General features: G+C 42.1%; 1 protein-coding gene across 2 annotated transcripts in view; it reads right to left on the reverse strand.

Annotated features, from left to right (window-relative positions):
* Positions 1-25,105, reverse strand: part of ccnd2a (cyclin D2, a) — a 176,502-nt gene that overhangs the window by 94,195 nt on the left and 57,202 nt on the right. Inside the window, exon 2 of one of the 2 annotated variants that reach the window (XM_049573106.1) lies at positions 14,283-14,514. The exons of the other annotated variant lie outside the window; for it this stretch is intronic. The gene's annotated coding sequence lies outside the window, so the exon portion shown is untranslated. The remainder of the gene's footprint in view (positions 1-14,282; positions 14,515-25,105) is intronic. 2 annotated transcript variants of the gene reach the window in all.

The raw sequence follows: 25,105 nt of genomic DNA on the forward strand, positions 1-25,105 counted from the left end.
GACAATAACGAATCCCAAACTACATTCTTTAAAAAGTGAAAGAAAATATTTATTTTCCTAATTATCTGTAATTATTGTGACTCAGCTGGATGAGCAGTCCATGACTCAGCGAAACAGCGGTCAAGATCAAAGAGACGGTGAATGAAAGTCACCTGGGCATAAAACACCTGCCATAAACTTAATGCTAGTGCAATCCTGCTTGTGCTTGCTATGTTATGTTTGCGATATTTGCAATGCACAAACATCTGGAACAAGGTTCAAAGCGACACGCTCCGCTCTCCGGCGCCGCTTTTCTGTTCGCCCCTGTCTGTCATTCTCTCGCGCTCTCCCTTGTCTTTGTTTCAGTTCTAACACCCCGACCCGCTTCAGATCTTGTTTTCCTCTCTCTCAGCTGACTGGCTGGCACACCTTTTCAGAGGGCAAAGTCCCTGAATGAGAAAACAGAAGAAAAGACACGCGTGCACGCACATCAGCGTGCAAGTGAACACATGTAATCATATGCAAACACAGGCATGCACACTGGACTGCAGACACATCTTACACACAAACCAATACACAGATGAATACATGCACAAGGAGGCAAAGCTGCTGCACACACACACACACACCCACCCACACACACACACACACACACACACACACACACACACACAAGCACACACAAGCACACACTTCCAAAGTCCTCCAGCATCATGCCTTCCCACCCTACACTTGATAAACCCTTGTGTGAGCCTGACAAAGCAGGAGAGGGCACTCAGCAGCCTTTGAACACTGGAGCAGGTTGCATAAGACAGCTCAGCGTACCATTGGACTGTATTCACACACTGAATACTGTACATAGTACTGTAAGAAACATTCAAGAAATTAGATCTAAATGGTTTTGCAATTTCACCTCTAATACACTGTTTTTAAATCATTCATGACGATCATTAATATGGCTGTCAGTAGTATTTATACTATCAAGGTAATTTTTGCAATTCACAGAACAATCTGTTCCATCTGATGCTACAGTACATTTGGCTCATTTGAAAAGTGCCTGAATCTCAAACCAACACATTGGCGGAGATGGACTGGAGGGTAAAACCATGATTTGGTTTTGACTTCTAAAATTATTCACATTCCATTGCATCATTCAATAGAAAAGAGAAACAAATGTATCAGCATCATGTGGTGCTGTTTCTGCTGAACAATAATAGATGATTGTTGCACAAGTAAATGTCAAAATCAAGGAAACAGCAATGTGAATGGGTTACACTGACAATGCATGGCTGGGTCCCCTTAAAGGGAAATGTTGCCGATTTTCAACCAGCTTTGTATCCGAACAATGTGGGCAATATGTGTAAATGAACTGTGGTAAACCTCCCTCCATCCTACTGGTGCTCACATCTCTCGGCTCATCTCTCATATAGCCATTTTCCCTGGCTCTAGGGCTGTTGCTCAAACAACAGATTGTACTTTGGCATTTTTGTACGCCCGCTACCATGGACAGTTTATAGAAGTGGATCGAGAGAGAGACAAACTCCTGTCTGTCTCTTAAACTCAGACCAAACTTAGATCAAACAATAAAACTAGGCAGCGATGATCAAATATGAACCAAGATTCTGTTACTGCATTGCCTATGTTCACTTTAAATGTTTAACTGTAACTCACTTTTTTGTTCCCAGCCGGCCACTATATATTTTCCTGTGTCAAAATGGACAAGCTCGCATTACATCACCCAACAGCTGGAGTGGCTTTTAGTCCGGTGCGGCGCAGTGCATTCTGGTTGTTTCTGATCAGCAGTTAGTAGTTTACATGTGTTCTCTCACAGTCCGAAGACACGTCTTAATTTCAGAACTGTGACGGCAATGGATGTCAGGACATGCTGCAGTCCCCTTGTGACCCTGACAAGGATTATGTGGAAAGAGGAACTGGATGAATGAATGAATGACATTGTCCTGAGGTAAAAAATGCTGAATGTCAGCTATAATTTGAGGGTATTATCAGCCATATCAGGTGAACACTAAAAGATCTAAGATGCTGGCGTCCCCGAGTCTGGGTGTTAAAAGCATTTGGACGTGTGATTTTTTTTTTTTTTTTTTAAGAGAAAAGTCTTTCTGAGGTCAAAATGTTGCATGTTATACATTGTACATGCAATGCCATCCAATTCCTGTGAGCTCCTCACCTTTTAATCACACATTTTTTGCATGTCAGTGTGTCTCTGTGATGATACGTGAACTGTGAGGTGGCAACTTTGGTGGAGACAACTGTGCAAAAAATCACAAAAAAGCATACTCAGATCTGCAAAGAATACTGAGCAAATTTGAGCTTTCTCCTATTTACAACACCGGCCCCCACCCTTTAAGTAGACAAGTATTTCCTTCCAGCTTTTATGGTCAAAACTACAAAAAACTGGCTGCAAAGAACGTCACATGCTAGAGGAGAATCATGTGTAATGATTTTGGTTAAATCTGACCAAAATTGTTTTTAAAAATCCATGTTAAAGGAACAGTTCACACTAATATAAAAAATATGTATTTTTCATCTTACCTGTTGTGTTATTTATTAATATAGACTGACTTGGTGTGAGTTGGTGAGTCTTAGAGATATCGGATGTAGAGATGTCTGTCTTTTTTCAAATATAATGGAATCAGATGGCACTTCACTCGTCTCTTTCCTGAAATTTTGACTCAATTACTCGAGATAATCCACAGACCTTGTTGTGAGCAGTTTCATGTAGGAACTATTTTCTTTCTACCAAACTACATCCACCAACCAAATCACTATGTAGAAGTAAAAGTGCATCTACTGCTAGCTCACCAAGCACCACTGACCTAACGTATGTCACAGCTTAGCCGAGGAGGACGTCATTAATGTTCACATCTTGTGCTGTAATGAGTATGAGTCTCTCATCTATGAGTAGATGCTCACTTCTGTCTGCACTGTGGTACGATTACAGAAAACAGTTTCAACCTAAAACTGCTCATAATAAGGTTTGTGAATTATCTTGAGTTCCCGGGTTATGATTTCTGGAAAGAGACATTGCTGTTGAGTTTTATAAATGTAATTTTTGGGTGCTTTGAGCACCACAAACTGAGTGCCATCAAGTTCCATTATATTTGAAAGATATCTCTACGACCGATATCTCCAACACTCTGCAACTCACACCAGAACAATCTAGATTGATAAATAGCAGGTAAAAGGAAAAATACATATTTTTATTATCAGGGTAAACTGTCCCTTCAGCCTTTGCAGGGAATAGCCAAATCTAACTGCTATCTAAACGTAACCAATAAAACAACAAATAACTTTTTTTTGTATTGTTTTGATTCTTCATGAAAGTCAAGCTTCACTGGAAGCATTTTGGCTGTCATACTTTCTATGCAGGACTAAGTTCCTAGTGTCTACATCCATAAGGAGTGAATGGAGAAGTTGTTGAAGTTCAAAGCAGCAGTTTCCATCCCTGAAGAGGAAACCAGAGCGCTCTGTTTGTCATTGATGTCATCGCCAGCAAACCACACTTCAAACTGGTAATAAGGCAGCAGGGGTACTCACTCCAAAACACAGAGGGCCTTATTTGTTCAAGCTGCACACCCCGCGTGCGCCTCCATGCTTCTACCGACACTGTGCGCTAATGGTTCCCACATCAGACTCTTTCAGTGGCCTCGGTCACATATGACTGCCATGCGTTGCCATCCCCATCTCCATCCACCTCACCTCACCTCCAACGGGCTCGGTCAATTAGTACGTAGCATGGAGAGTGCAGAGTGGGCTTCTGAAGGGGCCTCCCAGTGGGGGATGTGAACAGACTGGCTGAGGAAACAGAGCTGTATTTACTGAAAAGCACATTTGGGATGCACTGATAGTAATCTGACTTTAATTTAACGGGTAAAATGGGGATGTGAGTGCATGCATGTGTGCTCGTATGTGCGTATAAAGCCAGGGGTTTGTGGGAGCCCTGCACAGAGTAATTGAGACTGTATTTCAAACAGCCCAGACCAGATCTTGACTCAATCACGTCTGGCCCCATGGATGGGGTAGACCAGGGTCTACATCATTGTTTGACAACGTGTATGCTGTAGATTGATTTTCTGGTTCCAGTGGAAGGGGGTAAACGGATGTGAAAGGGAGGTACAAGATTATGCATCATGAGGAAGGAAGTAGAGAAAAGCGTAGCATTTGGACCATGTGCTCCACTCTGCACTGAGATTTTTTTCTTCTCCTTTTGAGGACGGCATATTTGACAAAGCCTAAAATATACTGAATGTATGTCTTGGTGCGCATTTTGAGTAACAAGACTGGTGTTCATAAACTCCTACATTCCTGCTTAATCAAATGTTAGTTATGATGTTGTTTTCTAGCTCTAGACTTAAAGCAAGGGAATTCATGTAGTTGTTAAACTGCTTAATGCCAAATCTATAAAACTGTATAAGCAAGAGTGCAAATCAATTACCAGACTGTACAATCAGCACATAAATCTACAGAAATGGTTAGGGAAACCACACCAGTAAATGTGATGCAGAGGTGGTGAGCCTTATCCAGTGGGTGGATAGAGAGAGCTAGGAGGTGTGTGTGAGTGAGGCAGAGAGAAAGAGAGAGCAATCAATGGTGGTCTGGTAAATTGGGGCAGTCTGCTGCCTTCATCTCCTATAGAAAAGAAACAACTAATCATACTTGGCACAGTGAAACCACTAATAACTTATAACTTTTTTATGATTATTTAGTGTTAATCTGAAACAGCCGCTCAGTTTCTTTGTCTTTCTTTGTGTTGACGTGTGTTTCGTCTCCTATGGGGCACTTGCGAAATGACACGATTACCTTCTTTGTCTTTCTGGCTTTACTTAAAAAAACAAAGACCATTCTAGTTTAGTTAGTGTTTTGCTGGCTGTGTTTTACAGGACAGCCTGCTAAACAGAACGAGACACAGCTATGGAAAACAGCTATGACTGAGAAAACAAAATGCTGAGAAAAGGTACTTGCACTGGGCTCCTTTTTGTTTTGTATACACTGGGGGACATAACCTTTAAAATTACATGCACCAAAATGTTTTTACTGCGTCATTTGGTGTACCTGTCACTCTTTATCTGCACTTCTTCTACAGGCTGCATCTGACCAAAATTACAGTGATGTACTGTGAAACCACTTTAAATTTTATATGGTCATAGGAAGGTTTTAAACAGCTTCTTAAGGGCAAATTCGTGACTTGCAATTGCCGGTCTGCAACGTTCTGAAAACCTGCCAGTTTACACCACTGTGACTATATGAGACAGTGAATCGTCTCCATAGCAATAGCTTTATGTACTTAGGTTCTAACTTCCAGCTTTTCAGGCTTATTTTGTAGCTGAATATAATTTGTAGCCTCTTGAAAAAGGAATGAGGATAGTGATAGTGAGATACCCGCTATGGCAGGATTTTAGGGATGAAACCGCAAAAACAAACAAAACAACCTAAGTTTCATTTAAATAACCTGCGCCAATTAGCCAGTAAATGAGTATATGTGCGAACATGTGCAAATATAATGAGCAGATGCAATGACCCACAGTCTGACGCTGACACAGTGTGAGGACGCTGACTTGTGTGTCAAAAGTCGCTGGAATGCAAATGAGACGTACTAGGCAAATTGATACACTGTTTGCGGACAGTTTGTACCTGAGCTGGCCAGCTGACTTTGCTACAAGCTGATTGGCGTCTGTAAGAGGTGATGCGTTACGTTCCTAAACCAGCCACTGGCGACTCGAAAAGCTGAGTCACAGGAGACACCATCAGCTGGCTTGGGTCAACCTGAGACGGGACAGTTTACAGCAACTTTTCTATGCCATGCTCTAAAACGATTTGTCTAATTGCAAATCTTTGGTCTGAACTGGGCTGAAGCAAACCTCATATGAAAATTCAAAGTGTCAACTGCATGAGTCATAGCCAATGGTCATGGTCCTCTCTCTTCCAAATGTGGTCACTTCTGGCTTCAAAAGACCAAGATGGCAACGGGCACAATGCTGAAGTCAAGGCTTCAATGCCGCAGTCCACAAACCAATGGGTGACGTCACAGAAGCTACATACATTATTTATACAGCCTATGATATGCACATTTCAAGACCTGATTGCAATAGTGCTGCGAGCTGTTCACTGGACCTTCCAAGAGCATCCACGTTTAAACCAAACAATATCACTGAGGAATAAGGTAAGTGATGAATGGATACATCTTAAATCAAAATAACCCTTTAGTTTATAACCTTTTAGTTTGTGTAGTTAGTACATCTCAAAAACATACCAGCAGGTTTGAATGAAATGCTGAGCGATGAGCCATTAGCCAGGTAACTGTTTTTAATCTGGATTTGGATCAGTGTTTAGATTCAAGGATTTCTCAACATTGTGACATTTTTCATATTTTTTTTTTCTCATGAACTAACGTACTGGGATGAAAGTACAGTGTCCTTGTATGCAGATCTGGATCCAAATGCATCAAAACTATCTATTATTCTAATAAATCTAAGCGATTGCTCAGTCTGTGAAATTACAGTATGCACGCTCTCTCTCTCTCTCTCTCTCTCTCTCTCTGTAATTTCTAGTTGCATCTGTTTTTGTTTTGTTTTTTTACTGATGCCATCGCCACAGCAGAGCAATGTTGAGATTTTAGAGGAAGCTGAGCACTTAACAGCTCACATTCAAACTCCAGTGACTTGCTGGAATGTGTGATGTAAGCACAAAATGAATAGCGTGCAACAATGAAAACATGTCTTAAACATTTATCAGCTGTTGATATATTTGAGTTTTTTACTTTATCCCCTGCACTAACCACTGATCCATTATCTGATGTCAAACACATGATCAAAACCGACACAGTTTGAGTTTCACATCTTTAGGGATCATCCCACACTAGTTGGGAAACTGAATGTGCGTGGGTGGGTGTGTTTCATACTTCCAGTTTAACTGCTATACTACCTGTAGGCCTTGGAGTTTTTGTTCTCCCCAGTCTTTGATCTCTGCTCCATTGTGGCAGAATGATTGACCTCAGTCAGACCTGATAAAACATTCCCCACCTACAATTATTCTTGCAACTCACATGAAGAACATGCTATTCACAACAGGATGATCTCAAGAGTCATATAAAGGCTCCATTAAATCCAGGCATTGTATCAGATTTCGGCTGCTGGGTTAGAAATTGCAATTCTCTTTGCACTGCAGGAATGCACCCCAGATGCAACTACTCAGCAGGATAATGTATACAATATGAAACCAGAAGAAACAAACTTATTATACAAACCTGGTTACCGGTTTTACGGGAAGTTCATTAGAAAAAAGAAAAAGAAAAAAAAAGAGAGCGGTAACAAAGATAAGATGTGACTGAATGTATGAATATGACCTAATGTTTTCATAATGTCAAGTAACATATGAAAACGGTTTTCTTCCACCGTGATGTCAGATTATTATACGACAAAATACCATAACATCCTGAATGTGCAGTGCACTTTTTTTCCCTGCTCAAGATGTGGGTAGCTGTACAGAAGGTGGTGTAGATCAAACACAGTGGCCTGGGGCACATTAGATCCAATTCCACTTTGTTACAGAGGCCTGCATTTATTTTCTGACATTTACCATACAGTAAAGTCAGACGAAGCCCTTGTGGAGGAGGCCCCTCTATCGGAGTCTCCTAAACCTATCAGCGGACAAAGAAAGGGAAGAGGCGACGTTAACCGGCGAGAAAGGGCTTGAGAGCATCTGACTTCCATTGCCGAGCTCAGCTTGTGTGTTCCACTTAGCCACTGGTATTTTGAGGAGATGCACGGCACAGTTACCAGAGCCCCGCACTCAAACACACATGATGTCATTGAGGTTCTATCATTACAGGCTGCAGATGATGCTGTGTTGAGCCGGGTTAGTTCCCACGCTTGTTTTTGCAAACTTTGCTTTGGACACAATAACGCACGGAGGCTTCTGGCTTACACTTAAGTTGTGTAAGGCAGGAGAAAAGAGAAATCCAGAGGGGGAGATTCAGGGAGAAAAACTGAACCTTGAGACTTCCTGATTTCTTTTTTTTTTTCCTTAAATTCCTCTCATGTTACAATCTATTTCGCAGCATCTGTCTGAGAGCCTTGTCTGTCCTATGAGGAGCTTGCAGTGAACTAGTTCCTGAAGCCCCTGCTGAACAAGTGAAATCTTTGCTGACAGCTCACATTTCCTTTCACTTAAAAATGTTGCTGCTGTAATTGTAGTGACGCTCATATGTCTTTTTTACTTCCTGACTCAAGTGACCAATCCAAAACAGCTATCATCATCTGTTACGAGCACAATACATAAAATATGCACAACACAGCAATGTTGTTGTTTTTTTTCTCAGATGGCTATTACAGGTTTACAGTCTGAGTGGGTGTTAACTTCCAGATAAGATCAACTGTACTGCACGGCATTCATAATGTGAACAAGCAGCTTCCCTGAAACATCTGAGCACTTGGAATGAATTCTTCACTTAAGATAAGGCGTACAGGTAATCTGGCCCAAATAGGCCATCTGCTGTTCCCACAGCCAACAGCAGAGGCTAATAACATGCTGCATCCAATCAGATTGTACCGGAGTCAGCCGAGATAAAGGCAAAGCAATAAAACGAAACAATCTGGTGCTTTGACACTACAAGCAAGAAAGCTCGCTATTTCGCTGCTGGGCTGGGGGCAGGAATGTGCTCTTTGAACCAGCTTTATTTAACAGCGGAGCAGCATGCGCACAGCACGCCCTGAGTCTCCGAGCTGGCCCAAGGACCGTTTGCTCCTGGCGTGGGCACGTCAGACGCGGGGCCACCGGGTCAGGGAGCTGGCATCCTCACCCCTGGCACAACTTGCTCCCCGCGGGGGCGTAGGGGCTGACACCGGGCTCATGGGGAGCACCAGACAGACAGGGGCCTACCAAACAGCTTGTGACCATAACCAACAGTGGCAGAGAACAATGAATGCAATTATTTACAAGAACACAGTCCAAGTCTCTTTTAGTCTCTCCCTATTACGCCTGTTTACTCCCACTCTCCTTTGCGGGGCAGCGTGGAGGGGCTGTGACCCTGTCGGTACAGTCGTCAGCAGGACTTTTTCATAGTGCCCAGGGCTACCCTGCTATTCATGCTCTATCGCCATCAGGCCTGATCAGGGTCCAGCTGCAGCCTCTTTCCTACCAACTGCACATTTTGATGAAAGGTCAAGGGAGACACATCAAACTTGAGCAGTCAAAGTTTGTGTGAGAGAAAAACAAATGTATAAAACTGCATGAAAATGAATATGGTTTTCTTTAGGTAGTGTTGAGGTAATGTGGAAAAGATCTGCCAAAGGTTCAAACAATAATACAGTGGTGAATCATTTCTTGCATGCACCATTAGGAAGGAATTTCTCTTTCTACTGGTTTTAACTGCTGAGAACCTGGTACAGACCAACAAGTTTCTGTCAGCACATGGCTGCGAGTGGCAGGGAGGAGCTGAGACCTGAGTGGGCAGAGAAGCCAGCCTCAGTGCAAATGCTGTATATTTAGCCTCATAAAATGGAATCATAAAATAAAATTTCATGTAATACATTTTAATAGGATATATTTTTAAACAAAGCACAACCAATGAGTGGTGTCATTAATTGAGATTCATTTGCTAACAGAAAAGACTAATTTTTTCTATGACTATTAAAACCCATGCAGAGGTAAACCTTGCAACACATTTTCCAGTCAGAAGCTGCTGTCTGTTGAACTGCATGTTTTCCCAACATATACAGACTCCCACTGTTTTCAGCTTCAAATTAGCATACAGAGACACCATGCAGCATCATAAATATTCCATTACAAATAATGTGCATTTTTTCATCTCCTGACTAACGACACTGTATTCACTGCCCTTATATCACCAGAATTCAACCTCAAGGAATCACTGAGACGTTTTCCTCTTTGTCTAACTATGGCAGTCACACTAAACATAATGTAATACTACTAGTACAGTCCAGTTTAAATGATTATTTTTTCCAAGACCTTGTGCTGAAAGTCTGTGTGCAACTTTCTGACTTGTGTTTTCAATATGTCTTGCAATAAAGGAAGCTTGTGATATCAGAGATGATAAATCTAGAATGAAACAGCCAATTGAATTCATGATTATAGGGAATATATTGGCGGCTTTAAATATAATACTTTGTTACTCTTCAATGTTCTGCTTATTTTTTAGTGTAAATCACTAAATAGAAGGGTTACAGTTGGAAATTGGTTTGAGTTAAGAGTATAATTATACTTGTATTGTCTTTTAAGGTATCAAACAACCCAACTGAGGTGATAGATTGGCAGAAATCCAACTAAGTTTGTTATTTCTGAATTTTTCTCCCTCGATCCAGTACTCCCCAAAGAAAGACCATCTTAACATTTGCAAGGTCACCTATTTCATGTGTTATGGTCCTGTGACCAAAGGGCCCAGATATATGATAATCTCTTTGGTATTTCAGAGACCCACAATTGACTCAGACCCATATTTTTTGTATTAAGTGAAGGATCAGTAATAATGAAAGAAGACAAACTTTAGAAACTGGGTCCAAACTAGTGTTATCAAAGGCAGACAGATTCTTCTCAGAGGATGGAAGACTAAGGGGGTTCCTTCAGTCCACAAAGGGCTGCAGAGATGGTGAGAGTAGCAGCATTTGGTAAGATGTCCTATACACGCTTTGGGAAAACTGAATGTATATATTATAAAATGGGGCAAATACTTAACCTTTTGGGGGGCTGCTGACATGGGTCGAATTTTTGTGTTTATGGTCTCATCTATGCATGGACAAAAGTATGTATTTGTTTTGTGCTTCCTTGTTTTGTGACAGTTTATTTGTTGAGATTTGTCTTTAAATATTTGTGTCCCCTACATATGATGGAGCATGCTTATGTTGACAACTCAGGCCAACTGTGTATGTAGTGATAATGACTTGGGGGAGTTTGTACTTTCTTTAAGAAACAATAAAAAACTATTTCTCAGAAAAAAATGCAAATTGTTACTACGTGACATAATAGACTGTAGTGCATAATCTATCAGATCCAAGCGGAAGTATACATCACCTGCTGTAATGACTTTATTGTGAGTGGGACCCCAGAGGAACAAGATGGCCTCTCCATCCCCTCCACACTGAACCAACTCCAGCTGAGCAAACAACACACACTCAATGCGGAAGCTACGGAAGAATAATAGCACCCAAGAATGTACATTAAGTGTACATTCCCGCTGTACATGCAAACACAAAAGCATGCATACACTCTCTTTCGTGCACACATACACACTCGCACACACACACATACAGTAGATACAGTGTGTTCCATTTTTCTTTTCCCCCGTGGCTCTTGGCTGTGGCCCTTTAGGAGTCTCCAGATGAAGAGAGCGTGGAGTGTGGCAGAGGGTCCTTCCATAAACAATAAACAACAGTTATCTTGTGTGCGGCCGTCTGTGTCAAGAGGCGCATGAAGCCAAGCCCAGCATCTGAGAGGCGTCTGCTCCTCTTTCCGCCTTTGGTCTTGTCTCTTTCAATGGCTTATAAAAGTGTGGATGTGTGTGTACGCCCACGGGTGTGTGTCTGTGTTCACAGCACAGCACAGGGCTCCTCTGTATTGTATTCTGAAGCTGGCTGGAAGTAAAAAGGCAGAATTAAGAGTGGCGGGGGCAAGAGAAAGGGGGCTGCCAGCACACTGCAGAACTGCAGGGAGCTCCCCCAGATCCCAGCTGCCCAGGACTGGCTGAGAGCTTCAGGCGAGTGCCAGGCTTCCTCGGCCCTTATGGAGGTGGGCCAGAGAAAGTGGGAGGAGTGGGAGGTATACGTCAGAAAAAAAAAAAGCCAAAAATAATGTCTGGGCCTATATAAAGAAGGCCTTGGGAGACACACAATGCTGACATACACAAGAAAACCTCAATCTGCTGGCAGGTAGGAAACATCAGGGGCATTTTTTTTCAGTTCTTTTCACAGAGAAGAAAACAGAGTTTTCAAATAATAATTGGTTATATAAGGTGTTCATATTTTATGAAGCACTCAACTTCCTGAGCAGCCCAGTGAAAAGCTCTTCCAGCATTGGTGGCCTGAATGCCTCTCCTTCTCCACAGGGGCTGGCAACACAGTGGAAAACAGAGTTTATCTGGAACTGTTTAATGCATTATTTGTCTAACAATCAAGGAAGTGAGTTTATTTTGCAGATAATTATAGCTTTTGTTGCGTCGATGGCCAAGATAAGCCAAAGTTCCGAACCATTAACTGGTTGTGCTTTTTCTGGCAAACACTGAGCTTGTAATGCAGAATGCACTGTAAGAGCCCTAGCTGCAAAACTAGAAGATCCTCACATTAAGGAGTAGGACACCCTGAACTGCATGATGCCAATCAATCAATAAATCAATCAATAAAGTCTTCTTGGGTTTTTCAGTGTTAAATTTACTTGGATTTTAATTCAACATGAGATACTTACCACCACAAGAGTTCCCACCCTCCTATCTCTTGATCCGCTTACATCAAATAACATGACTCAATGAAAAATTGAGGCCATTAACTATACAATATTCAAACCATATGTAAAGCCAGTGTCTGATCCGACTCCCACCACACACTGAAGGGAGTAATGCTGTACAACCGTCCAAAGTGGAATGTGGGCCCTGAGAGCTGAAGCTCAACTGTAAGCAGTAATAATTACAGCTCAGGCAAGAGCCTCTGGAAAACCCCCGCCTGGTCTAGACACTTTTGCCCTCTGAGCTGACCCAGGAACCGGCCGGGGCGCTAATCATGGCACTTGGCAGACCGCAGCATTTTTCCATAGGTCCTCAGAGAAGGCCCTTCCTCTACAGAGGCAGGTAATCACAACAAGAGCACATCCCGCCCCGGTAGCAGGCCAATGAATGCGTGTCTGCTTTGTCCACTCCAGGAGGAGTTGGGAGACTATTTCTGTGCTTCTGACAGAAACAAATAACCCCTGTGTCACCCGGACTGTTAGGCTGACTGCCTGCTAGGGGGCTGATGTGGGCGGTGTTCGTCATTGTGTGCTCCCGCCCTGGGGCCAGTGACAGGAAGTGAGCTCCACTATGACAAGGGAGAAACCCATTTAGGCTGTTAACTCACCAACACTTCACGAGGGTCAATACAGAGGTGATGAAAGTTCATAAATGGGGCTGCAAGTGGCATCATTGGCATTTACCACACTAAAATTAATGATCCATGTGGAAAAATAAGAGAAATAAAGAGATATACGGTATATTCAGGCTTCTGGAATTCTCTTAATACCTCTTGTTTCCTGCCCCACACGCTTACGGATTTACCTCCAACCACCAGGGTCCCCAGGTTGGCTTCCCAGGTCAAAGTCCTGACGTATGCTGCCTGTGTTTTCCGTAACTAAACCTTTTCCTTTGGACACCTGGACTTTATTTGTTGTGTCCAGAGGGGGCCGTTTGGATACATTTCATTACCACTTTTTGACACTCCGTCCTCTCTAATATCTAATATTGCCGCTACAACAGCTACACTGGGAACAGATTGATGTCAGGGATGCTATTGTTGGACATATTGTTCCATTACTGTGAGGAGATGGAGTGTGAAAACATCCCACATAACAACCGAACATACTGCAATGATGAAAGAATGAATATTTTTTATGTTCTGAATATTGTTGGGTATTGATGTTTTTGGTTTTGGTGCTGATGATTAAATTATATCACAATATCTTAATTTACAACATCAAAATGAAAACCTCATAAAAGCTTACATTCAAATTGTAGAAACTGGTAAATCTGCGTCACATTGTCAGATTATCCGTCACTTTTAAAATGTAATTATTTAATTACATTAGGACGCTTCAGGGAGAGATGTTAGCAAAGCAAAGCAGATGTTGTTTATTTCACAATGAGGAGCTGAAACATTGGTTGATTTAACACCAACTGCCAACAGTTCCCACAGTCTAAACAGGAGGTCCCAATTTCAGTGGCCACCAAATAGTTTGGTGACATAAATGTGGAGGACTTGGTGACAGATCCCATGCCAGACCACTTTTCCTCTTCTCCACAACTCTGAGTGATCCAAGTGATAAATGTACTTAAGCACAGACTGATGGAAAAATCTCATTTCCTCCCAAACTGAACCCCAGAGACAAACGCAGAGCAGGTATGGAGCTCAGGTGGCATCTTACTGCAGATTCTTTCTGTTCTTCATGCACGCACACACACATACATGAATACAGATCTATTGGAGGTACCACGTCTACACACAGCTGTTGTTTTAACTGACAAGGTAGACAATTTACAATCTCCACACCATATAATAAACACTTGATTAGTTAAAAGATAAAATAAGACTTACATTAAAAGCTTGGGCTGGTAACAGGTGGGCTCAGATCTTCGCTGGCAATTTCAGCCATGTTTATGATGTTACTCAGGTGTGCCAATAAAGAGCCTGACCCAAGCTCTAGGTCTTATGTAGGGGCCACAACAGGCTGTCAGGTGCTGCTTCTTTTTGCTTTGCCTCGCATCATTCTTCTTGTCTTCATAAATTAATTCTGAGTAGAGTTTGATTTCAACATCTGGATGTCTTACTGCAATAAAAAAGAGAACAAATTTAGAATACAGACATTGCTTGGGGGAATTCAAGAAAGAAATATAGCCGCAAGCGGCGATTCCGGGGTTCAAGCCAACACGGACCATTAAAAGTTGAAAGCTGCAAAGGATCAAGACCTTTGACAGTTTCAAGCACCTGCATTAAAGATAACTAACAGATTTTATGACAGACATTTATTTATTCACAACCAAATCTGTGCTGTGCCATGTCCTTCCCATCATCACAGTCAACCTCTACTGGCCAACTGCAAAACCATTTTTGGATACATCTTTCAACAGCTTTATAAAAAAATATCAACTATCAATCAAATATCACGGTGATGTTTGAAGAAACACTGATTTAAGGCCAAATTTTGCACCAGGCCAATGCACTTGTTTGGAACTCCTGCAACGTCCTGTTGTAAAATTTGAAAAATAATTTTCAACATGTTTTTGAAACATATCATGTGAGTTTTATAAAGACTTGAAAAACAATTCCTGATTTATAATCTGATTTGTTATGCCACATACATTTGTTTGCATTTATAGCGCCCCCTAGTGGTGGATTGGAATGAAATTTTTAGATTATATTTAAAGCGCTTGTGTGGACATATCCTGTAAGTTTTGTGACGATTGGCCCAACATTTGTGGAGTTAGGCCTATTTATGTGCAGAGCCACACCCCTTTTTAAATTCACCGGTTAATATCTTAAAAGTTCAATGAGAAATCAACAAGCTAAATAGCTTTTGATAAATCCAGTCCAATACTGATCCACAAAAAAAAAAGATTGGAATTGGACCCACAGTTGTGGAAACAATGTCAAAAACGTGTTTTTCAAAAAAATTAAAAATGGTGGAAAACCTATTGAGGTGGACCTTAATGTTTCTTGAGGCCTTTATGTAGAGCACCTTGAGCTGGACCTGTGTGTCGAATTTCAAGTCAATCTGACTTCATCTTCCAATCATTGATGAAAGTTTTATGTGTCTGCCATGTACCAACTCACAGGAATTTGCACAAACATTTGGGAGGAAGATTTATAATATACTTATAATAAATCAGCAGAAAAACGATATGGTTTCAGCCGTTCAGGCTTGAACCCCTAATTATTGCTGTTGATTACATGCACACTATTTTTTTTTCCCTGTTTTTGTGTATGTTTATGTGTGTGCCTGGGACATGCTCTCAACACTGTGAGTGCCTCTGTGTACATCCTCCTCTTTCCCTCAGCCCTGTAGACTCCCGATGCCCACAGTGATCTCGTCCCTCTTAGCCAGACCCACCAGGCCTAGCCCACCCTGGCATTGGCACTGGCACAGCCAAGCTGACAAATATTATCTACCTCAGTGCCCTTGCTAGCAAGCTGACGGGATGGGCAGCATTTGTCTGGCTAGAGTATCCAGTATCTGTCTGCCTGCGTTGGGTCAATGAGTGCATCCTGATCCCCCTACCCAATATTACACAAAATCACACTAATACATAATAAGTCTGATTTTTCAGCCAAATAACACTGGTGTCACAAGTCTGGTTAGAGCTTATCTAAGAAAGTACTACTTTCAATAACTTTTTGGTGAAAATCAAAAAAGCAGTCAATAAACAGTGCTCTTATTAAACACAGAGACTGAGATCTATATAATGTGGCAGACGTGTGTTTGCAGGAAACCCCACTTTAACTGACAAGAGCTGTGGTGTGAGTCATCCTGGGCTTTTCTGACAAAATTGTCTCTTTAAATCCTCCTCCACCCCCCCCTCTCATGACTGACTGGTGTTCTTCCACCAGAATCCCTCTCAGTCACCATCATTTTCATCATCCTGGCAAAGAGTCTAAGACACTCACTAGATAGGCCTACTGATGATGAACCTGCAGGGACTATGTTGCTACTTCCTGAAATTAACTACAGCTGCTTTCATTTCCACAACCTCTGGCAATGTTATTGTATACCTTTATGACTCAACCAGTGACAAACCGATCTGGGTCTGGCAGGGCCAGAAGCTCTTCCTTTAAAATGACTCAACTCTGACTTTATACAAGAGCCCTCATTTCTACCACTGTCACCAAAGACTAGCCAGCAGCCTTTCTGAAGACCTTTGTGACTCATCGGAGAGAATGCAGTGCTGAAGACAGGGCAGGAGCAGGCGGTAGGCAATACTATAGAGAGAACAATAAAATGCAGATAATGACAGATATGGCCTGTGACACAGATGGGAAAGGACTGTTTTAGATAGACACTCTCCTCACCAGTCTGAAATTGCAGAGTTGAAGAGCGCTCTCTTGAAGGAAACATGACTGGATCAAAGAGAAAAGACTTATGGACTTACATTATAGCCTACAGATGGTGCAAACTGGTGTTTTGGTGTGGTGATGCAGATGACTGTGTACAATAATTCATACTCTCAGTCATAAGTGGAAATGATTTTTTAAAAAATCTATTTATGATGACTTCTTTGTTGTTTGTCATGTAACCTTATGCACGCCGTTGACAGTTCCATCCACTGGTACTTTGGCCCAAACTATTAATAACTAAAGAAGTGACCAACACTCTTGACTCCTGAATTTGGAATGATCATTTCTGAGGTAAAAATAAACTCATTAGCTGTACATAAACATCTAATTGAATCCAACTGGGGTTTTTTAGGCGTGTTATAAGTAGTCTTTTTAGAGGTTTGGGACTGTGGTGAGGAGTGGGTGGCCCAGCCCTGACCCCCATTCATCATAGTGAGATACAGTAGGCTAAGTTGTGGAGGGATGTTGAAAAGCGCCACATCCCACAAACATTAAACACATAGCACGCACATACATACACATAGAGAGGTCAAGAAAAAGACTAACCACAGCATCAAGACTGGTTTGTTGACCACTTATCTCCATCTGCGTATACATCCACCTTGAAAGTGAATTCTGGTTAAGGAACCAGATGGAAAGCAACAGAGGGAAAGTGTTTACTGAAGCAGTAAAGGACCCTCAATTTGTGCCCATAGTTTTCTCTATACTCGAAAACACTGGTGCCAAAACATTGTTGTTTTGTGTTTGGACCAAAGGAAAAGCTCTTCTCTATGTACACCTATCATCCTGACCCTCACATCCCCCTGGTACACCATATCACACTCCAAGTTCGAGACACTGACACATGAATTGTCAGTTCCACATATTTCTGTTTGATCAAGTCTTCCCTATCCTTCCTTACACAGTTGCCCTGTTCTTCATGCACAATTGATGATCAATTGATGCAATTATGCAATCAAGCAGTGGATCTTTGACGACTGAAGCTCATTCTGTCTGTTCAGCTTCAGGGCAGGAAAACCCTGGTAATGGGCATGAACTGCAGGAACAAAATGTGAAAATTAACAACTGGAACAAGAGACAAATTCATTCAACTGCAACCACACTATGTCAACCAGAAAATATGCTGAAAATACTACAACACAAACATCATCGGCGTCCACAAATGTCGACAATCCACGGAGATGCAGTGCCCTTGATAACCCTTCCTGTCTCCATCTACAATCTTTAAAAGCCGAAACATCAAAGCTTGGAACAGTGCCGCGTTCTCAAAGTCCAAATGATCACTTGTCTCAGCTTGGATGGGATCCTAGAAGTTTTTGACATCGATGTCAACAAGACAGGCAGGCTCATTCAGACAACTTGCTCCTTCCTGGCTCGGCTCTCCTGTTCTCACAAGATCCAATACATCATAACCAAACAGTGGTCAACTGCAAGGACATAAAAAGCGTGTGATTCATAAGCAGTGCCAAAGGGTTTTCCATAATACTCTAACTTTCTCTGGGATCACTCATTTTAAATGTCATAATGTGTATGTGTGTCCCTCTCCCTCTCTCTGTCTCTCTCTCTCTAATTACAAACACAAAAAATTGTTTTGACGTATTTGTGTGAAGACAAAGGCAGTGACAAATGAAATGTCAACTGTCAATGATTACAGGCGTGTATGTACATTCACAAGTAAATTTCACTCAAAAGAGACCCGAGCTGGTCTGTCAAAAATAGATCTGGTGCATAAAGATGGAAGAGTGTGAAAAGAGCCTGGGGCTTGGCTTGCCGTGGTGTTCAGGTGTACTCTGATTAGCACTGGTTACATCACTTGCCCACTACTCCGCCTACTGTTTTGCTTTTTTTTTTCCATTGTAGAAATAAAACCCATTTAGTTCATTTTTGCATGTCAATTCCCACATTTATCAAATAAAATAACTCATAAAGTACTAACTGTGTGATCAGTACTTAATCATGTACCTGCGCTACCGGGGTGGCTACGATCTGAACGTTAATGAGACCAAGATGTGCATCATCGACAAATAACTTTTCTTGTTAAATGTCCTGTGTACTTGTAACATTGGTTGCACCAATGTTGTTAATAGTGTAATTAACAATTATTTTCATTGCCAATTAACCCATCAACAATTTTCTCTACTAATCTATTTGTTTTTTGGTCAATAAAATGTCCGAAAATGGTGAAAAATAGTCAGTGTTTCCAGAGCCAAAAATCATGTCCTCGAAAGTCTTGTTTTGTACACAACCCAAAGATTTTCCGTTTACTGTCATAGGGGAGTAAAGAAACCACAAAATATTCACATTTAAGAAGCTAGACTCACCAAAGTTTGACTTTTTTTCTTAAAAGATTTCTTAATCTGATTAATGAATTATCAAATTAGTTGGTGGTTCACCTAATGGTTGACGACTAATCTATAAACAATAACTTTTTGCTGTGTTTGTTGTCACAAGTTCATGAACAAGTGGGAAAATTTCCTCACCATGACATCTCTACTGGGGTCACATGTGGCCCATGGACTGGGTGGGCATATACGCAAAGATACACACCGGCTACACTGGCACAGGATCATCTCCATCCCTGATGAAGCAGACATGCTATGGACATTGGATTTTGAGCAGAGCTTTGGTGATCAGGTATATAGAGAATGTGCTGGTTTTGTCAGATTGTACAGCACGCTTATCAGGATTGGCAGATGGAAAAGAAATCGCAAACTGGTTGCTTTGAATCAAGGATCGAAGCCACATGTGCTGACTAACAGTGATCATCATCACAAAGTGCACATGCCACTTCACCAGCAACGTCTCCTGTAAATGCACAGTACAGCTCTGATCTGACAATCTCAGGCTGGCCAAGTTGGTATCATCTTCTGTTCATTATCTACACTGTCTTTGATAAGCATGCTTCAAAATGCCTCTTTACTAACTTTAATTTAGTGTATTGTGGTCTTGAAATAATATTGCATTTATTGAATTTGGATTATTATGTTGTTTTCTACTTCCTCCTGCTCTGTCACTCACATGTACACATTTAATCTTCCTCTTTGTTCCTCCTCCCCTATTATCTGTCACTCTCATCTCTTCGATTCTGCCTCTCTCTCTGGCCCCTGGCACCATCTTGAATATTCATAACTGTCCTCTGATGAGCATGCTAAATGGGTGTCAAGATGATTTGGCCACATGACAGAACTGGATTGTCTTTGATAAGCCCCGACTTGAACCAGAACAAGGCAGCAAGGAGGAAAAGAGCAACAGGGAGAAAAGAGACATTGACCCCAGAGCGGTTTTTGGGTGCTTTGTGGAACCAATCAGAGCCCGGGAGCAGGACCGTTGGAGCTATGACTGGGCACCAATGGAGAGGTCAGTAGGGGGGCGGACCCCTGTGGTGGCCCTGGGGGTGAAAGTCATTGTCACTAGGCTTTAATGGGTCCCAAAATTCCTCAACTGACCAAAACCTGTGAACGATTGAGAAACGAAAGACATTTGTGATTCAAATAGGGCCTCTGGGGGCTCCACCATGAGGTCTGCAGTTGGAAAAGCTTCTCAGAGGAAACAAACACTCTCCCATACCCGCAAGGATAAGCCAACCTGGTTCCCTTTTTGCTACATTTTCATATTTTTACATCACAAAACTGTGGGATTTAGCATGGTTTTCTTCAACTTTAGGACAAAGCAGCTTCTATTTGGAAAATGAATTATTTAATTTATTTGGCCATATGGTAAAGTGAATAATCATGGTGGGAAAAGGAAGCACAGGAACATGATTTGGTGTCTTTCCTATAAAGGAATTCCATCATTAACAATATCAAAAACTAAAAGTAGCCAAGTCAAGAAATGTTTGGACACTCAGCAACGTACCTCGTTTGTCAGGGACCTGTAATATTTTCTCGACGACTATAAAGAGAAAGGCCAATGTGTAATTTCTGAAGGTAATAATTTCCCTTTCTTTGTTTATTTATTTATTTTTCCACTTGTATTAGTTTGGCATAAGCTACACAAGCCACCTCCAGCTCAACAGCAGCAATAATAGGAAACAGTGATTTCTTTATTTGATAGTCCCTTTGGAGTGGTCCAACTTTCCTATAGGCACTTCAGACAAAGGCCAGAGCACAGAGCTAAACTGACTGTGTGCTTGTATATGTTCGCACTGTACCGTGTGCTGCTACAGATGTCCAGGTCTAAATGGGAACCATTTCTTCCTCTTTATAATGTGTTTATGATTTAGGATGCAAAACTTCCAACAGAAAACATGTCGACAAGATATTTGGCCTCTGTTGTACACAGACAGGCCAGAGTTTAAGAGTCTTTCAGATCAAGTGTTTATAGTTTTAAAGTACAATGATAATTTCTGGACATATGATACAAGTTCTGATGAATGCAATGACAAATATGTTTGATTTTATCCATCCCATAGATGCACATGTAGAAATCCTGGATACACTCAACTTCAGCGGTAGGTCAAGCAGTCTGATTGGAGTTTATACCCCTGGTTGCTACATAAATCTCATCATCCCGTGGGAGGAGTCGAAGGCTGGCACTGCAGGCTTTGTTTCCTCTGTCAGCTTGCAAACTCATCTGCCCTCACCGTCCTGTCACACAGTAAACCCTGCCCAGCCTGGATGGTAAACAAAGACCACCAACTACTCTCGGACCATTCTATCTCACAATCTGCTATTGGCACCACAATTTACCAGGAGCATATAAACATGCACACTCACACATGACAAAAACCTCAGTGGAAATCACAAACCTGCCTGCTAATCTTCACTAAATCTGCCCCCCCCCCCCCATTTGGCTTTATCTGTCTTTTGTTATCAGTGCTGGGACTGGAGAATGGCAGGGGGTCACAAGGGTAAGACTTCTTTTCCAGCATCTGCTTAAAGAGAGGGGGGCATGAGAGCAGAGCTACACAGGACAAGGGGCCTCCCCTTGCTCAACTCCTCAACCCTCCACACCCCCAGCCCCCAACTCTGATATTTTTGGAAGTCTTTTTTTCCTTTATTCTGTCTTTTTTCCTTTTTCCTTTCCTCTAAAACCCAAATAAAGTATGTGATGGATGAGTGAGCAGAGGCAACACCTCCCCCATCAATCTAGAGCCAGCCAGGGTTTAGGGAGGAGGGGGAAGCTGTCCCTTCACAGGCCTCTAGAGGACCCAGCAGCATGTCCCCCATGTCTCTCACACACACATCCACTGGACACACAGATGCAAGATTAGCCATTGAGGGACAGAGTCGTCATGCACAACTTCCATGGATACCCACAAATGCAAATGTAGATGCATGTTCAAAGCACAGTAAACACATACAGTATAGGCATGAAATGACAGATGAGCAATGCTCTCAAACCTCAGACCTCAGCATGTCCACCCCACCACAGCACAATTTAGCAACCCCTTTACAGCCCCAATAGCAGCCCGATTCTGTGGACCCCCTATGCTCACAGAGAGCCTGATTTCAAACTAAATAATGTAAAATTGCCGTAACCCAGACAGGAAGGAGATCAAGCAAAGAGAAAAAAGAGAATAAATGCAAAAGAAAGAACAGGGGGGGGATAAAGAAAAGAGTTTGGAGAAAGGAGACACCAAATGGTCCTGGTTAGTGGCTGCAGAGCACGAAAAGATCTGAACAACACAGACAGTCTCTCTCTCTGTCAGAGAGCACCACCAGCACAAGGAGTAAATTCCAAGAGAGTGTCGTCATCAGAAGCAAGCAAAAGGCAGGGAAGTGGTTTAAGAAGAAAAAAGAAAACCCTAGTTTAAGCCTCTGGGTAAGTTTGTGGGTGGTTTTGTGTATATACATTCTATACTGTATGTGTGCACGTGTATACATACACATACATTGGACGGATAGGTAGGCGTTGGGGGGTCCTTTGCATGGCATTCTCACATGCTCAAAAGTACAAGATCTACACTATGCATTAAGAAACCAAACACATCCATTATAAACTGCAGATGTGCACTGAATATAAACAATCAAAAATAATGAGCTGATGACAACCTGATGGATTGACCTCTACTATGGGAACATCCCCATACCATACACTGAGGAACCACTTTATTAGGTCCACCTGTACAATTTAATACAGTCCAACACAACAGTCCTGCAACAAATTCTTCCCTTATGAATTATATTCAGGTCTATGGTGCCACGTTTCAATATGACGACCACTGCATGATTTTTGCGTTGGCTTTGGAAATGTGCACTGTTCAGCAAAGCTCCACAATTACTGTGTGATTGATGAGCCTCTTGAAGTTTTAAACAGCCAACTGAACTCATTCATCCATGGGAACCCTTAGCCAATCACTTCCTCTTCTCCATCAAAATCACACAGATAAAAGGATGACCAATATATTTATAAAGAGGAGAAGAACAAGGCAGCAAGCAGAAAATAACAGGTGCTGTACAACTGCGACATGCTGTAGTGTGGTCCACAGTGCCCACTACATTATCGTCAAGTATCGAACCCACCTATTAACGGTGATCGCCAATCTTCTTTTTCTTTGTCATAAAGAGCTAACCTGAGCTGTATGACTACAGTTTATGAACAGAAGGAGACAAAAGGAAAAATGAGACAAGAAGAAAGTGGAGTTCAAGGTGAGTTTTGAAATCAGTCTAGGTCAGAGCTTAAGCACATTGCCCCCACAACGCACAGCTACTGTATATCTAGTGTTGGTCAGATTCCTGTTTGTAGTGAATTAACTGCAAGAGCAAAAACACTGTATCTCCGAGTGCATACACCTGCTGGTTGGCTTGATCAGTGGTTTGACATGTGAGAGTGCACATGGATGAGTTTGTATCAGACAATATGGTTGTGTTGGACATAAATACACACACGAAAATAGTCTGCATGGTAGTAGCCTATGTGTGTGGCAGGCAGGCAGAACCTCCAACATGCAGAACTATTGTGCCTGGGCTCATTTGCAACCAACATAGTCCCAAAACTGTGAGGATCAAACTCATGTGTAGCCAAACCAGATTCATCAGACTCCAGACAGCTTGATGTGGTGAAGGCAACCCTGTGTTGTTGTTGTTGTTGTCATTTTTGTTTGTTGGTCAGGCAAGGGCTTCCGCTATTTCGATGCCACACATTGTCAAGTGGGTGGTTTTTTAAACTATGTGTTTGAATACAAAATGGACTGCAGCCCTTCTGCTATTGGGTAACCACATGGCAAGATAACTAATATTTTTTTAAGGAGCCTGAGTTCCAGCCCAAGACAATAAAACTCAATTTAGACTCCAATGAAGGCAAACTGATCATGCAAGTATATGTGGTATAGATATTTAACGCAAAATTCCGAAAAAAGCAACACTGACCCACATCAGAACTAAAAATACTGGTTATCACAAGCACACGAGGAGTCGAGCTAAACATAGCAGCAAGCTTCTGACACAGTGAGAGAGAGAGAGATGGATAGATAGAGATGGAGAAATAGAGTGAGAGAGATAGCCTAACTAACAGCTGTGAACATTTTCCGTTTGAAGTGAAACATTCCTGTGTGCTCGTGGCCCTGCACACTCCAGCGGGCTTCCTCTCAGCTCCATGTGGTATTTGTCCCCAGCTAAGATCCAGAGAGTGGGAGAGTGAGCTGCAAACTTTCCCAAGGATACCATCCAGCCACATGCCACTCTCTGCCCTCCCTTTCTGCCCCGCTTTCCTCTCTTCCCACTCTCCTCCTACTCTCCCTTTTTCCTCTACTGCCTCCTCACCACCATCTGTGGCTTACCAGGACATCATTTTCATTAACAATTTGCCAATGATTGGAGAATCATCCTAATCTAGTAAAGGCCCCCCACTGCCATGTTTAAAACCCCAAAATAAGCACTTTCATGTCCGAGCAGAAGTAAAAACATTTAGCCATGCTATTGGCATGACTCTATGGATGGTAATGCTGGTCCGTCGATCTGTCTGCTCTTGTGGTCCCGAAATATCTCAACAACTATTGGATGGATTGCAATGAATTTGGTACATACAATCATGGTCCCCACAGACTGAATTGTATAACTTTGGAAATGCCTTAAATTTTCATTCATTCATTCATTCATTCATCTTCTAACCGCTTCATCCTCTTGAGGGTCGCGGGGGGGCTGGAGCCTATCCCAGCTGACATCGGGCGAGAGGCAGGGTACACCCTGGACAGGTCGCCAGACTATCGCAGGGCTGACAAACAACCATTCACGCTCACATTCACACCTATGGACAATTTAGAGTTACCAATTAACCTAATCTCCAATCTGCATGTCTTTGGACTGTGGGAGGAAGCCGGAGTGCTCGGAGAGAACCCACGCTGACACGAGGAGAACATGCAAACTCCG

This window comes from Epinephelus fuscoguttatus, linkage group LG4 (assembly GCF_011397635.1).
Source record: "Epinephelus fuscoguttatus linkage group LG4, E.fuscoguttatus.final_Chr_v1".
NCBI lineage: Eukaryota > Metazoa > Chordata > Actinopteri > Perciformes > Serranidae > Epinephelus > Epinephelus fuscoguttatus.